This window comes from Agelaius tricolor, unplaced genomic scaffold (assembly GCF_023055355.1).
Source record: "Agelaius tricolor isolate 1412-34295 unplaced genomic scaffold, bAgeTri1.0.p SCAF_2, whole genome shotgun sequence".
NCBI classification, from domain to species: Eukaryota; Metazoa; Chordata; class Aves; order Passeriformes; family Icteridae; genus Agelaius; species Agelaius tricolor.
Window position 1 is genome coordinate 3,946,256 of NW_027269262.1, and position 15,997 is coordinate 3,962,252.

General features: G+C 40.0%; 1 long non-coding RNA gene across 1 annotated transcript in view; it reads right to left on the minus strand.

Moving 5' to 3' along the window:
* LOC139600470 (uncharacterized) overlaps positions 1 to 15,997 on the minus strand; it is a 179,712-nt gene that overhangs the window by 33,511 nt on the left and 130,204 nt on the right. Inside the window, exon 3 of the long non-coding RNA XR_011682557.1 lies at positions 13,014 to 13,126. This is a non-coding gene — a long non-coding RNA (uncharacterized lncRNA). The remainder of the gene's footprint in view (positions 1 to 13,013; positions 13,127 to 15,997) is intronic.

A 15,997-nucleotide genomic window follows, 5' to 3' on the forward strand; every position in this document is an offset into this window, starting at 1 on the left:
AACAACAGGATGAAAGGGCACATGCCAAAACCAGCAAAAGGAATAAGGCAGAGAGAGAATCATAAGGTGAAGAGAGATGGGGCAAGAGCTTTAGCAGTTTCTTCCTAAGTCCTCAAGTATCCAAAAACACCAGATAACTTTTTTTGCGAAAGACACCAAAAAAAAAAGTCAAACTGAAGATGACATTGGTCAGAATTTTGATGTGTAACCTAAGCCTAAAAGAATTGGTGAAATCATCACTAGGAAATATCACAAACACATCTGAGTCATCGGAACAGGAGGTACAGAGAGTAAAGGGAAACCTGCAGAATTATTCCTACACTGAAAGCCATGTGTAGAATATCCTCACAGAGGTACACAGTGATAGAAGGAAACAAGTCATAAAAGTGTAGGGAAAATATGCCTGTTTTAAAAGTAAAAGGCATAGTGTCTGCTGAAGGTGACTAAGGGATTCTCAGTAGTCCTTAAATAATTAATTAAATATTCACATATCCACTTACATGATTTTTGTTTCCAAATCAGCAGCATGCCACAACTTATGCTGACATTCTGTAGAACAGATCTGACCTTTCAAAACCTTTGAGACTTGTTTCTGCCATGCTATAATTCCACAGAGCTACACTGGCTTGTCAATATAAAGTGAATAATTTTGCTTACACTGCATCCCAATACCTGTGGGGTCTGTCCAACTGAGTTCCCCATAGGGACAGAGAGCTGCTGAATATTTCTTATGTTTACCATTGGAAAAAGTTTGTGTAATACCAGTTAGAGTGATATTTACCAACAGAATAAACATGCAGAGGGATTCAGCACTTGTAGCCTGTAGTGAAGCACAATGTATCACAGCAAAGACATCGGCCTAGTGCCTAACTCTACTTGAAGAAAGAGTGAATAATTTAACTTATTTCTAAAGATGAAGCCTCTGTAATTCCCAGCAGAGTAAATCCATGAGATTTAAATAAGTTCTCAAAAAAAAGCTGTAGATTATTTCACATCACCAGCTGTCAGCCAATAGCCTGGATAATGAAAATCCAGTTTCCTGCCTTCCTGTGCAGCTCCTTGCAGGGTCCAGAGTAACTGTTTCTCTCATTTGCCTACACTCGCTATGATTTCCTTTCCCTTTACTTCAAGAATTTATTTTATTTTACTATGTCTGTAGGAGATGACAGGAGGGATTAACACTACCAGAGATGTTGCATATGACTTCTTCTTTTACGGGCACCATTTGTCACAGAGGTTCATTAGACTTGTGTTTCCTAAACTCACTTCAGTCAAGGAATGAACTTTTAAGATGGATGAACACTCACAGCATAGCTGCTTTAAACAAAACCACCCCAGTTTGTAAATAAGAAGTGATTAGAGAAATTTGCTGCAGAAATCAGTCAGACATTAATCAGCTGGTTGTAAAGTAGATTGATGTGCACCAAACTAGAGCTGTCTAAACAATTTTGTTAACCTTTAGCAAAAATGTGAAGGAATATGCTGCAAAATAGTTCAGTTTTACATGGATAGGACATGATTCTTTTAGGAGAACATTTAAGTTCCAAGATTTTTATTTTGTTCCGATTTCCCTAGAACAATTGGCCCAAAAAGAGTAATTTATAGTTACAGCACTCTCTCCACAAGTTCATTCCAGGCTGCAAAGAGCAATGGCCCATGGCAGGACAGGGACTGTTTATTCAAAGGCTGATTGTAGATGAGGACTTGTGGAGAGAGACTAATCTCAATGTACAAAGAAAAACTGATCACCAGAAAGCCTCTAAGAATTTTCTCCAGCATTGCTTTACCTCCCATGTTGTAACTAATTTTACTCCTTTTTTCAGCCAAAATCACAGTGGAATTGCAGAACAATCTGTGAAATCATTGCTGATAATAATCCAGGGAAGAATGGGATGGTTCAACACCTGCAGCAGTGGCCATGCACACCTGAAGATAATGAATGTGAACATAAAACACCCTCCCTTCCCCCAGGAATAATTTAAAAATAAGACTTAAGAAATATATTCCTTTTTCTTTTAAAGGAAGCATTTTATTCATATTTCCAGGTTTTCTCCCACAACCAACACAAATAAAAAACTGATATAAAAGGTGAGGAGCAAGAGAAGAAGAAATCCAACAAACAGTCTTTTAAGTACTTTTCTTCCAAGGGGTACTGTTTTCAGAGGAACATCAAAGTAGGCATTGATAATATCATTCTCACATCAATCATAGAACGTCTCAAAATACCTGGAAGCTCTGAAGCTAACATTTTCAGACAAAATCCTTATAAGAATGATCATGTCCTATCCTTAACATAATTTTGCCCACACTAAAAACAGCAGCCAATAAAGGCCTATTCTTATGGGTGCAGGTTGCCAGACACAATCACTAGAACTTCCAAAGCAGGATGTGCATGTTAAATGGTGTGGGAAATTTAGACAAAGTAAAGGAATTACCTTTTTATTTTTTTATATGCATCTACTTCCAATAGTTATCAAACCCTCTTTACCCAGGTAGCCCAAAAGTAAGTTTGATTTAGATTTTAGAGAGTTACAAGCTAGAAGGTGTCTGATAACACCACTCTTCTGTAAAAATCTCATCTCTCACTTATACTCAGCAGGGATATTTGTTTAAGCGACAAAAGAATTTGGTATCAATCCCTCTTGCTGAGTAAGCTGCACTTGATCTGCACAGCCAATGAATAATAAATCAATGCAAATTACACCACTTTATCACTAACAACCATTTTCTGGTCAGCTACACCACAGAATACAGTCTCTCCCACAGGAGACAAATAACCCCCAGTGTCTTAAAATAGGAATTATTTATAGCCTGCAGAGAAACAATTGTGCTCTAACATATAATTTGCACCACTGTTTGTATTTCCAGTGAATTTGGCCCTTGAAATCTTCAGCTACAATGAAGACACAAGCTGCTTTCATCATTAGTGCATGATGCTGCAAATTATTTTAATTGATATTTGAACATTCAGCTGTTAGGCAGCTCCCCATGCACCACAAGTAACACCTTACACTTGGCAACTGGGTCACTTAGACACTATTTCTTAACCATCTGTAGCTTTTCTAGGTAACAGTTTTTGATAGAGATTGCAGCTGGCTTAAGGTAGGAAATATTGAAGATAAAATAAATTTCCACATCCCGACAGCAGAAAACTTGAGAGAGGAAGGTTTATAACTCACTCTCTATTAGTGCAATAGAAAGCCATTCTTCTTCCAAAAGATGGATGGGTTTAGCCCCTCAGAGGTGTCAGCAGCTGCAAAGATTTGGAGAAAGAGGCCTTGAGGGCACATTGAGGCCAGTCAGGGCCTCACCTTTTGCCAAGAAGATGGATGCTTTTTGTGTAGCATCATTTTCACAAGCATCTATCTAGAGCTCATCCTTGAGCACTAGAGGAAAATATCACATCAGTGCAAGCCAAAGCTAACTTCACCTATTCCAAAGACACAAGCGTGGAATAATACAGCACACTTCCAAAACATCATGCAAATCATCCACATTCACTTACCCACAAAGGTACAGTTCTGATGCATAAATTTCAATCTGAAATGAAGTTCTCTCCTCATGCTAACATTAAAAACAGCTTTGATAGCACAACCAACAGCAGTTCTCTACTGAATTCTGGACACCAACACAAACCCACAACATGCAAGGCTTTGGATGCCACTCTGAATAATCCTGTCACAGGTAATGGCATGTGAAGCCTTGTGAACATTTGAGCCATACTAAGAGCACCAAGCATGGTGACAGCATGCACAGAAAACCTGAGGGATGTGAGGGGTGGGAAAGATGCCTCTGAACCTGGAAGCACCCACCTATATCTCCCTCAGCAGGGAAACCCCAGCCTCCACTAGGCTGGACATCAAAGCCATCTGGCACACCCAGCTCCATCCTGGCTGCAGTGCACGGGTAGATACAGCAGCTACTTGGAGACCCGCCCAATGTGCCTCTGAACCACTCCAAACTCAGCCAACTTCAGCTGCTCTGGGGTCTGAGGTTATCAGGGCAGAGATCTCTGCAAATAAAGAAATACAAACTGTGAGTGTCTGTTCTGACTCTTCTCTCTTTGTGACCAAAAGCTTCTTTCAGGGCTGGCTTGACTTGCCCCAGAGGCTTCCCAGAGAGCTGTATAATAAAGATGATTGAAATGCAGACTATGTCAACAGACACTTCCTTTGAGAGAGGTAAATAGGAGGACAGCACCTTGTTCATCAAAAACAGCCAGACATACCTATAGGGCATGCAGAGCCAGCCAAGATCCTTTGGGGTTTTCTCCTTCCTTTTAAGAAGAAAACAGTTATTAACTTTTTTTCCCAAATCTAATATTAAAAGAAAACGCTGGCAACGCCCATGGTGATGTTATGTCAGCTGCTTATGTCAGGTCAAATGCAGAGCGACAGGAAGCAGGGGCTTCACATGAATACTATCCCATTCTGCTCCTCCCTCCTGAACACAGACTGCTAAACTATTCTCAATGCCCAGACCCACAGCTTTCTGCCCAGTCTGCCCAAGAGAAAAGCATCATCCCAGAAGGAAAAGGTAATTACACGCCTGCCAATACCTCTTTTGACCTCATATGCTCAAGTTCTCCCATCCCAGAAAGTAAAGTAACTAGACATTCTTCCTTGGTCTAAAGGCAGGGGTGGAAACAGCACAGTGTGGGATTGTATTTTCAGCCATCCAGCTCCTAAAAGCAAGAAGGCCTGGGAAGTAACCTGGGATAGCATTTCAAGAGTCATCATGATAGCCAAAGCAAATGAATACAGCGACTGAGAAAGTAAAAATCAGAACCCATTCAGAAAACTCTTCACCCTCCAAGTTTCTATTTCTCTACTTGTAAGATATGCAAATCTATTCTCTAATCCCTTTATTAAAATGCATATTTCTTAATGTGTTGCCATCCTTGTTATCCTAGTTCACAGATTTTCCCTACTGTGTTAGATGAACGAAAGCAAATGCACCAGGGCAAAGGCAGCAGAAAGGTTGAGCCTTTCTGAGCAGAAAGGTTTTGAGCCTTCTCAAGCTCCTTTTCCCATGGGAGCCTAGTGGATAGGAGGATATGACTAGAACCTCTTTCAGGACAAGGCAGATCTTAATTCCTCCAGTATCCAGCATTACTGGCATTTTCTTTTCAGCTATTTAGCAATTTTCCTGGTATAAAGCACCATAGGTAGTGCCTTAATAGCATGAATGGGACACAGGGGCTGGGCTGCTGTAGCCATCTACACAAGAGCCCTTGTTTGCACTCACTGCCTTCTCTGGGCCTCTCCTCCCACCACCAGGAAGTCTTGACATGACCAAAATTTACAGCAGTTATAGCACACCCCGCTAACTGCAAATTTTAATTAGAGAACTTGCCTCTGGTGTAATGCAGTAATAAAGAGAAAATGGGTGTCTCTGCTTTCTTCTGAGGAGCTCTGTATGCAGGCAGGTATGGACAGACCTGAGCTTGCTCAGCCTATGCTCCAAGCTGGCTCCCAGTTGAAAGCTATGGAGGCACAGCATGCAGTACACAAGCAATTAGGCTCTGCACTCAACACACCTCAGCTTGCCTAGATGACTGCAAATAGAAATGAGAATTGTGCCCCTGTAGCAAAGGAATAAAAAAAAAAAAAAACCAAAAAAACAACAAAACCCACACTTTTTCTTTACATTCAACACTTGTTCACACTTGCCCTAACAGGCTTGCCTTGTGTTGTCCTCGTCTTCTCATAGGTGTGTGCTTTTAGAGAGTTTTTTTTGGCTTGACATTCATTATATTTAGGTCATTTGCAAGCATTAAGCTATCATCTGCACTGAGATGATAGTGGCTAGTGGATTATAACAAAGAACCAGTGAAGCCTGGATGACCCTTATCAGGTGAGCCACCTCTTGCTAACACCTCTAAATTAAAGTTTACCACTTCTGTTTTACTCTGGCTATTTAAAAAAAAAATCACAGAAGAATAGCAAAACACGAACAAAGCAAAAACAAACAGTGCAAAACCAAGAGAAGCACCTATTCTTTTTATTAGGAGGTTTATCAAGTGCCTAACCAGTCAACAATCAAGCCACTAAGACAACATAATAAAATTGAAGTTATATTTTGAAGACTAGAAATTTTAAGTACTGAGCAGCCCATATTTCTGTTGTCTGCCACTGATCTTCTTTTAACTCCTGCTTGGAGGATGTTACTGGAAAAAAGAAAAGGTTAGGAACAGCAGGGCTCTTATTAAAAGCAGACTTAAATCTGACTTCTCCCTAGCACCCCAGAACCACATGAAGGCACCCATCTTCAGGCAGGATGACAGACTTCTCTCCTTGCTGTTGTTTCACCAGCTGAGCAGGAGCCAGGGGATTTCCAGCTCTGCCTGGGGGTAAGTAGCCTTCTCTGCCCCTCCCTCAGCTTTCCTACCCTGCCAGGCTAGTCTTCCCAGCAGGGCAGCTACCGAGCTGGAACTACTAACTGCAACCTCCAGCAGGATCCTGCAAGACCCTCCTCATCATCATCCCCACCTCCCATCTTTGCAGCAGCAGGTTTTTGGAAGTGCTTTGGAGGGTAAACAAGCCCTAGAGGCAGCCCAGCTGGCAGATGTCCTCCACTCTCAATGAGGGTATTTGGTTGAGCAGCACAACTTTGCTTTTATACTTGATTTCTGGACCCCACCTGTACTGCAGAACATTAGAGAGATGCCTTTGATCTCTCTTCACTTTCCTACTTTCAGGCTCAAGATTAGCAAAGATTATACCCTAATGCATGGTACCGACTCATGGTTCTGAGCTGTCATTACTGGTAGAGGGGAAAAGCACCAGAGACAAATAGAAAAACTTCAGGGAGGAAGAACATACATTATTTCAGTAATTTCATCAGATAATATTAATTAATTCAGGAAACCCCCAGATTAAAAAAAAAAAAAAGAAGGAAAAAAATCTCTTTCAATTATGGCAAAGCCAAGATAACATAAGTCCTGAATACCTTTTTCTCTTTTTTACTTGGCAGCAAGACTGGGATAGAGCAGGTCAAGCAACAACATAACAATTTTGCATGCTGTTGGGCTGCTATTCAAAAAACAGGACAGAATATGAATGTAACCTGATTTCAAGTGGATCTGGGAGAGCCTTAATGCTGAAATTTGTATGCCAGCTTTGTAATTTCTAAGATCTCAGACCAGCCCTTGTTTCTGAATACTGGCCTAGATTAGCAAGTCACCTGAAAGTTTACAGTAGGAAAACCATATGGATCTATTCCTGTAGCTACATGTGTACAGTAATTAAGGCATAGGTAAGCAATAACACATGCCCATGGCATCATACATGGTGAGGCACAAGGCTTACATGCATATCTTATTATGACTTCAGACTTCAAAGTACCTTATTGCTCAGACAAAATTGGTAGCCTACTTCCTTGTAAAACACACATAAGGATCTATATAAAACACTTAGAGGTGTTGATATAACAGAAAATTTAAAGTGTGGGTACCAGAACTGTGAAAGGGGGAAGGAGCATCTTAAAATATTTTCCTATATTGTTTTACAGGGAATGCACTTTAAAGTAGCGGCCAAAACAAAGCATCACTTAACTTTAAAAAATGCCAGTTTCATGCCAATGACTGAAATCTGGTTACTTTGCAGGCACTTTAAGCTTATGTTCTCCTCCGAGAAATCTGTTTTTTTTCCTAATACATCATCTACTTGATTGCTTTCAGACTTCTAATCAATCAAGAAATCCCATCACAATCATATGATCAGCAGCTGACATTTGTGCATGACAATTTATGAAAAAAAATCAATAGTAAGTGTTTCCCTTTTACATGGCTTTTTCAAAATAGCACCACATTTTACAAAAGTACATTTTTATGAAGATTGGTCTCTAAGTGAATAGCACCAACTTCAAAGCAAATGTTTCTGCAAGGGCTGTTGCAACATTCTAGTTCTTACACGATCTCCAAGGCTGCAGTGACCTAGGAGGCAGCCATAATGAGACACAGACAGTGAATAAAGCACTGATTTAATTATGTTGTTTGATATATGATGACCTCATCCACTGCTGTTTATACTACTATAGTGCTTGAAATACTCTATCGACATATGGGAAGGCACAGGCTCCAGCCTGAAGAGCTTACAGCCTCCAAGACAGAAACCAGATGAAGGGTGTTCTCTTCCTGTAGCTTACAGTAGGTTTTGAAGCTTTGTTCATATCCATCAGGTCTCAAACATGCACTGAATGCTGGAAGCAGGTTGCTGAGCCAGTTTGCTGGACAAAATATCCACTCCTTTGATTACAGAAGAGATTTCTGACACGTGAAATTCTGTGTTCTCTTATACAATTAACAATGGCGAGAAGCAAACATTGGAGAGAAGGAGGGAACTTATAGCTGTTTACAACATTTCCACCAAACTACTCGAGTTATGGAGATACCTCGTGCCCCTGTGGGAGCTTTGACCCACTCTTGCTTTCTGCTACAAAAAAGAAGAGTGGGAGAAGGAATCAACACAGCCTGATAGATCTTACACCAAGGCAACTGTGCTGCAATCATCTCCTTCCAGAAAATTAACTGTCGAGGCTCAGAGTTTGGTTAAATATATGTGTATGTCTTATTTTGCACTCCTGATTAAGATTCCCTGAAAAACATGCAGTAAAGTAACTCTTTATGGTGTTAATGCCATGAAAATCTCCATGAGGAAATGAGTAGTTCTGTATTCAGTGCACCATCTGCCAACCATGCAGTAAATAAAGCCATACAAGAAATGGTGAGAAACAAAACATCAACAACCTACCCACTCATTAAGCATTAGCCATGCTGTGTGCTGAACAATACACAGGCCTTGGGGGGTGGGGGGGGAGGGGGAAAGCACAAAATCCTCTAATTAAAGGCAATCAAAATGAATATTTACCAAGGGGATGGATTAATAGCTTTAAATGTAGAATTTTCTGGCGTCCGATTGCTTGGGTTTGCAAGTTCAGCCCTTGAAGTTCAGCCCTGTTCAGTAATCTAAATGCCTAACTTAAGGCATTATTTATCTTATTTCTGTGTAGTAGGAGACCCACAAAACACATGTAGTTGACACACATTTACCCTTATTAGGTACACACACCCCTGCAAGGACAATTGTTTTCAAAGTCTCCTGTCACAGAACACAGACAAAAAGACAGGTTAGAGATTTTGTTTTAAGGTCATTTTGGAATAGCAGCAGGAACTCAGTATATCCTCTCTCTTGTAGTGAGTTTTCTCTGCAATACTAGATTTAAAAACTTCTATGTAAAATGAAATCCAAGGAGTTCTGCTAGCAAGGATGAAAAACCCAAAGGGTATAAATTAAATACTTTAGAAAGAAAAGTATGCATATATATACACACATATATTTGAAAACATTTCAAATGGTACTCAGAACTTAACCAATCAGAAAACATTTGTCCAGCATAGCTGAAAAATAGCTGAGAGACACTAACAGTAACGTGTTTTCATTTTCTTTTCAAACTCTGGTACAAATTCAGCTAATATCACTTTGTATGATCTCATACTGGGATAGAAGCCAAAAGTTTCACTTGAAATCTTTGCAGTTATCAGATCTGGAAAACTTTTCAATCACTTAAGTTTGAGAAACATTTTTAAAAAAGAAAATCAGAGATAAAAGGCCAGGGGCTTGAAACATTTATCGCTTCATCATACTCTTCCATTTGATGCTAGGTCAGCATCTTTACAGATACAATAAAATGCTTGCTTTACCTAGATCTTGAGTTGTTTTGAAAAAATAAAATAAAATTGATGAATAGACAGGGTTAGAAACAGACAAAGAGTAACATGGCCAGGCAATTCATTTGGAGGACAAGCTCCTTAGTGAGCACATTTAGGGGTAAGAAGGTCCCAGGCATCAATGGAAGTTTCCAATACTTGATCCCAGCAGTGGAAAACTGCAAACACACAGCCACATTGCTTTGGTGTTAGTCTTGCAAGCCCCAGCCCTGCCAAACAGTGGGAACAGCCATGGGATAGACATATGGGATAGGTGTGATGTTCCCAGAAAAGTCAGGATTGCTGCAGCTGGACCTGCTCTTCCCTTCCCTTTTCACAGCACTGGGCATTCCAGGCCTGCCTGTGCTACAGCTCAGTCAGCACCACCTCCCTTTTACCACTGCCAGAGGCCTGGGGAACCAGGACAAGCTCCCAAAGCCCTCAGACTGACCCAGAAACAGGCTGAAAGAGGAAGATAACAGGATGTCCTGGAGAAGAGTGTCCTGTTGGAAGCAAACATTATCAACATATTTTAGTGACTGCTAAAGCAGAAGACTCCCAGCTCCATATGACATCACATAGGGAATGAATGAGGAAAGATGAGGTATTTTTCTGGCATGTGGACAGTCTCCTCCTGATAAAGCAAATATACCACAAACACCTTGCAAGTACAACTGTAACCGAAGAAAAAGCAGACACAAGGTAGAGGTTAATGCAATCACAAGCACAGACCAGCCCATACCTTGCTAAGCTGATCACCTTTTTGAAAGACTATGCCAATTTATGAGCTATTATGTCAGCTTCCAAACTGCTCTGGTTTCAGGCAGGAGTCACATTTTGCCAAGAGACAGCCATCCTACCCAGCACAGGACAAAAGGTACTTATGCAAAGCCCAAATCTTTAAAACATTCATGGCCATTTTAATCTTACCATCAAGCAGTGAATATTCAGGCCAGAATATAGCTAGACTTCATTAGGACAAACTTCAAAATAAAGTTTTAAAACATTTCTTTTTCTAAGCAATCAGTATTTGAAAGGTAGGGGAAAAAAATAACAACTTTTCAGAAAAAATCTCAAGACACACAAGGGTGGGTTTGTAGGCTGATGGTTACTCCAGGTTGTGTTACCATATGCATACACCTCTTCAAAAAACAGAAAATACAAGTACTACCAAAATGTTTCTATTGCTTTTCCACACTTACATTAAAGCATTCTTTGTGCAAGCAAGCAAACATAGTGAGATTTCTCCACTTCCTTGATGAGAAAAATGATTTTTCCTTCCCTCCAGTAAGAGCTACCATTTACATCATGCTGGTAAAAAAACCCAAGACAGCTGGAAATCAAATTTTACTACTGTGTTTTACTACTGTGTACTACTATTTCCTGATGAAGATCCCTGCTCTCCCATTACTTTCCAAAACTTCCCCTCAAAACACTTGTTTTCTCATTATTGCCTGCACAGTTCTCACCCCTTTGTTCTTTTCCTTGATTCAAAAAGTCCTGATTTCTCATTCCCTGAATTTCTCTCACCTCTCTCTCTCTCGTCAGCTGCAGGGGAGACTCCTTAATACTTGGTTTCAAACACAGCCCACCAAGAAACATCTCTGGAGGGGAAAAAAAAGTGTTTGGTGTAGATGGTTGAACAGAAAAATTCCCACCCACTTCACTTTCCCCTGCATCCTTTCATCCTACTCTCTGTTCTGGAGAAGCCACACGTTACTATTCCCATTTGTTTTCCTCCTTCACCCACTGAGCTCCAGAGTGTCAGCTTTTGATACACACTGACACCCTCTTTGCTCTGCTGCCTACCCATTTACCCCCTCCAAGTGCTGGGATACTCCTGAACCTTGTTGCAACCTGCTACTCTCCAGCATATATGTGCACCTGCTGCCTATTTCCCCTTCAGGAAAAGCCTCAGGCATTGTCTCTGACACCTTCAACCCAAAAATATCATTGCCTATTCTTCTGACACCACCCAAGGCATGTCCTTTGGCTTTAGGGCTATAGGGAGCATGGCATCATCTTGGTTCTGGTCCTCTGAATCTGAGAGTGCTGTCCAGACACACTTATTGCTTTAGGTGTTACCTGTTCCTGTGTACAAATGTAAAAGTCTCAGAAGGTCACCCAAAGCTGCTTTGGATGGTGCACCCTCCATTTTCAGCCCTGTACACAATTTATACATAATGAATCTAAGCTAGATTCAAGAATTACAAAAATGTTTAAACTAATAGAAAAATTCTGCTGTCACTCTGCCAGTTTTAGGGTTCATTTTTACTGGCTCTTAAATATTTCTTGTATCACAACTTGGTGAAAGAGCTGTCTGGTCAGCAACACCTGCAATTGAAAACTCGTCCTGTTATGCACTGCTCAGCACTGGTACATCCAGAGGACCACCTGCATGGTCTTGTGTGTATTGGTGCAGAAGGAAGTAACCTCTGCCAAAAGCCAGGGCTTAAACATCATGTGCTTTTCTAACAGGACTTGTGTCTTTTCACTTTGAACAGGTTGTACTAAGGAGCACAGATCTTGTTCATTGCTCAGCATCTGAAGGTGACACATGCGAGGTATGCACAAAGTTGAAAGCAATTAGAATGTCAAGATTCCACAGAAAATTCCACAGAAAAGTCATGTGCTCTTTTCTAATAATGGCCCCACATATCTACAGGCAGAGGCAGAGAAAGACAACCCAAAGTGAAGTCCCATTTATCCTCCCACAGGTTTGGCCTTAGAGTTTCTTTCCTTCCCACTGTGGGCAGAGATATAGCAAGAGAGGGAGGCAGGAAGACCCACAAGCTGGATTTGCAGCCACTGGAACTAACATATCAGCTGCACTCCAACAGGCTTCAGGAGTAGCCCAGATGTGACATGGATATTTCTGCTGCTGTTTCTCACTTGTCTGTTTCACTAAAAAATACATGCAGGGGCCTAATAAAGCTCAACCTTGCACTCTTCTCCAGTAACAGCCCCACTCAGAATCAGTTCAAGAAAGGTAAAATTAATTTTGTCAGTTCAGCTTTCTTTGACATTGGGCTAAAAGCTTTCAAATACAGAACATTTAAATCAGAGAGTTGGTGGGGGTAGGAAGGGGTGAGATTTACTACAGAAAGCTCACACTGTAGTTTTAATGGAAAATCTCATATTACTAAACAGGAACAGCAGATTCTGAAGGCTGATGTTTGTAATTAGTACCTGAAATTTCTTCCATTCTTACATACAGCCATCTGAATTGTATCTTCCTGTTTTGACTAAAAACCTTCTGAGGTAAGGACTGAGTTAATTATAAATTATTTCATAATACACTCACTCATCTTTCCTGGAGCAAGAAGAAGAGAAGTCAGAATCCTCCATGGAATTCCTTCAATCCCATTCACACCTATTTCAGAAGTGTAAATTCTCACATTTCTCTGTGACCCAAGCCTGAAATGAAGAAAAACAGGACAAAAGCACTTAGTAACTTTATGTTATGCACTGATAAAAAATTAAATTATAATAACAGGTGCCTTAAAACAATTTGTTCATACTATATTATGTCTTACAAGTACTCAAGTCAAAGAAATTGCTGTAATTCAAGGTCAAATGAGTGTAAGATGACAGAAAACACAATGCTTTTACACAACTACATAGTCTTATATTTCAGGGCTTTTCCTGTTCAGTTACAATAAATCCCATTTAGGCACTACAAGCTCTCTCTCTCTCTCTTTTTGTCACTGGACAAAGTTCAAAATTTCATTCAGGATGCTTCCTCACTAAAATTTTTTTTTAAACAGGAACACAACCTGGAATGTGCTCTTAAAACAAAGCCTTGAGAAATAAAATTTATTGAACATTCATGCTGCGAAAAGGAAGCTGAATTGTACTAGCAGAAGACAAATCCACTCTCAGACACTTATCTTCCTGTTCTCTGCATTCACTAGCTTCCAGTGTTTATCTGCTTATTTTCCCAGACCAGGTCTAAACACACAACAAAGGTGCTGGGCAGCAGCAGGGGCAGATGTCCCTGCAACACTCCCAGCACACCTTCACATTGTGCCCTCTGCTACTCCCCACACACAGACACTGCTGCCCATCTTGGAAACATGGGCTACAGCACGACGGAGATTCCAACAGCCAAGAGGTAACACCAAGACTTAAACCCTCCTGAGTAAACAGTAAGAAAAGACTCAACATGGTAGCTAAAATTAGGTACAAAACCCTCCATTTGTAGATCACTCTTGCAAATATTTTCACTCATGAAAATACGTTCTCCTTCCATTTATTTCTTATTCCTACATTTATTATTCATTTTTATGCAGAATTATTACACATTATACAGTTTTCTTAATCATATCGTGTGCATTTGTACAACCTTGAAAGAAAATCAACATAAGCAGGCATTGCAGTCTGAAGTCATGGAATTTTACAGTACATGTCTGTAACATTGAACCATGCAGCAGGAACTGAAGACACAGGCCTGGCAAATTTGTGGAATCCAGGCATTCAGGCCTGTGAATGGCATTAGAGATTCTTCCAATGCTCAAAAAGTCAAAAGCTGTTTTTGAAAAACATTCTGAAAATCCTGAGAAGGATAAAAGAAAGGACATTTTGTCAGTCATAAACTTTTGTTATATCCAAGAGTGCGCCTTCGCTTTTTTTAATATTATTTCTTCCACATGTGATGGAAACAAGTCCAGAATAACTGCACAGAGCTCAGAGAGCTTTCTCTTTGCAGACTTCTGGTGGTTAATTTACACCTGGAGCAGACACAGCATTTGCAAACACAAGTTACGAACTTCTCTAATTCCATGTGATTAATCATAATTTGCTGCATTCAGTTACCTTGCTCAGGAATGTACAGTGCATTAAACTGGTAATGGAGAAAAGATCACTGAACTTCATAATTGCAAAGTCCTACCTTCAAAATGCACACCCTCATGTTTTCTAATTTAAATAACTAAAACTGCAAAAACAAAATATACCATTTGAAGCCCCTGAGGAGTGGAAATCACACCAGTTTGGACCCCTCTAGCAGTGACAGAAAAGATGAAAATCCTAATTTGATTGATTAATTGAATGTAGCATCATAAAAAATCATTGCTCAGATCCTTAACTTTAGCAACTAGATCATTTTTTGAGGAACATGATGAAGTCATGAGCTTCCCCAGCTCAATTAGGCAGGCTCATTATTAGAAGACTTACATATGAAGCCAAGTATGGTCCATAAATGTCCATGACTCACTCCTCATGTACTCTGTGTTGACTGCAAAGAGCATTTCAAAGCCCAGCTGTCACCAATATCTATGATAACTTCTTCAAACACAGAGACACACACCTTGAAATCTGCTGACAGCTGGAGTGAACAAAGAAAGCCAGAAGTTTCAGATAGTTCTGGGAAAAGACACTTGAAATGTATGCTTTGTTGCTCAAGAGTTAAAAAAAAAAAGACTGGCTTCAAAACAGAGATAAGTTCTTTAATGAGCAGACTTTGTGCACTGAAACCAAAGGACACCTGGATTTCTTGAACTGGCCCTTAATTCTAACAGCTTGCTCCAGGTGCCTCATTTTTGGGCAACCAAACATGCACACACAAATCAACCTATTACATTCCCTTTATCATAATCTCTGCAAAAGAATTTTGTTGGTTTTAACATACTCAAAACAATATCATCTTTATTGAAGACTGAAAATGGCCAGATAGAATGCTCACTCTTTTTTATGCAATCATGTGACTGTATTTCATGAGGAGATAACTGAATAATTAAATCAAGATACATGGCTTGAGATACTGAAGAGTAAATTGCCTTCTCTAAGTTATACTATGCAAGCAACCAATTGTGACCATGTTCACAGGGGTTCTTGGATGAGGGAAGAGACAAGAATGTTGACTCCATGTTCAGAAGGCTTGATTTATTACTTTATGATATATATATATTACATTATGACTGTACTAAAAAGAAAAAGAAGGGCAGGTTTCCTCAGAAGCTAGCTAAGCTAAGAATAGAAAAGAATGAATAACAAAGGTCTGTGTCTCAGACAGAGAGTCTAAGCTATCTGGTCAGTGGTTGGCTATTAATTGTAAACTTTCAAGAAGGCCCAATCACAGATGGACCTGTTGCATTCCAGAGCAGCAGATAACCATTGCTTACATTTGTTGTTGAAACTTCTCAGCTTCAGCAGGAAAAATCTTAAGAAAGATTTTCACAAAAAGATGTCTGCGACAACCAATAGTATGTATCTTTCAATACTTTTATCTATAAAGGGGAAAAAACTTTAGAATACTCACAGAAGCTCAAGCCTTGTTTTCAAAAGCCT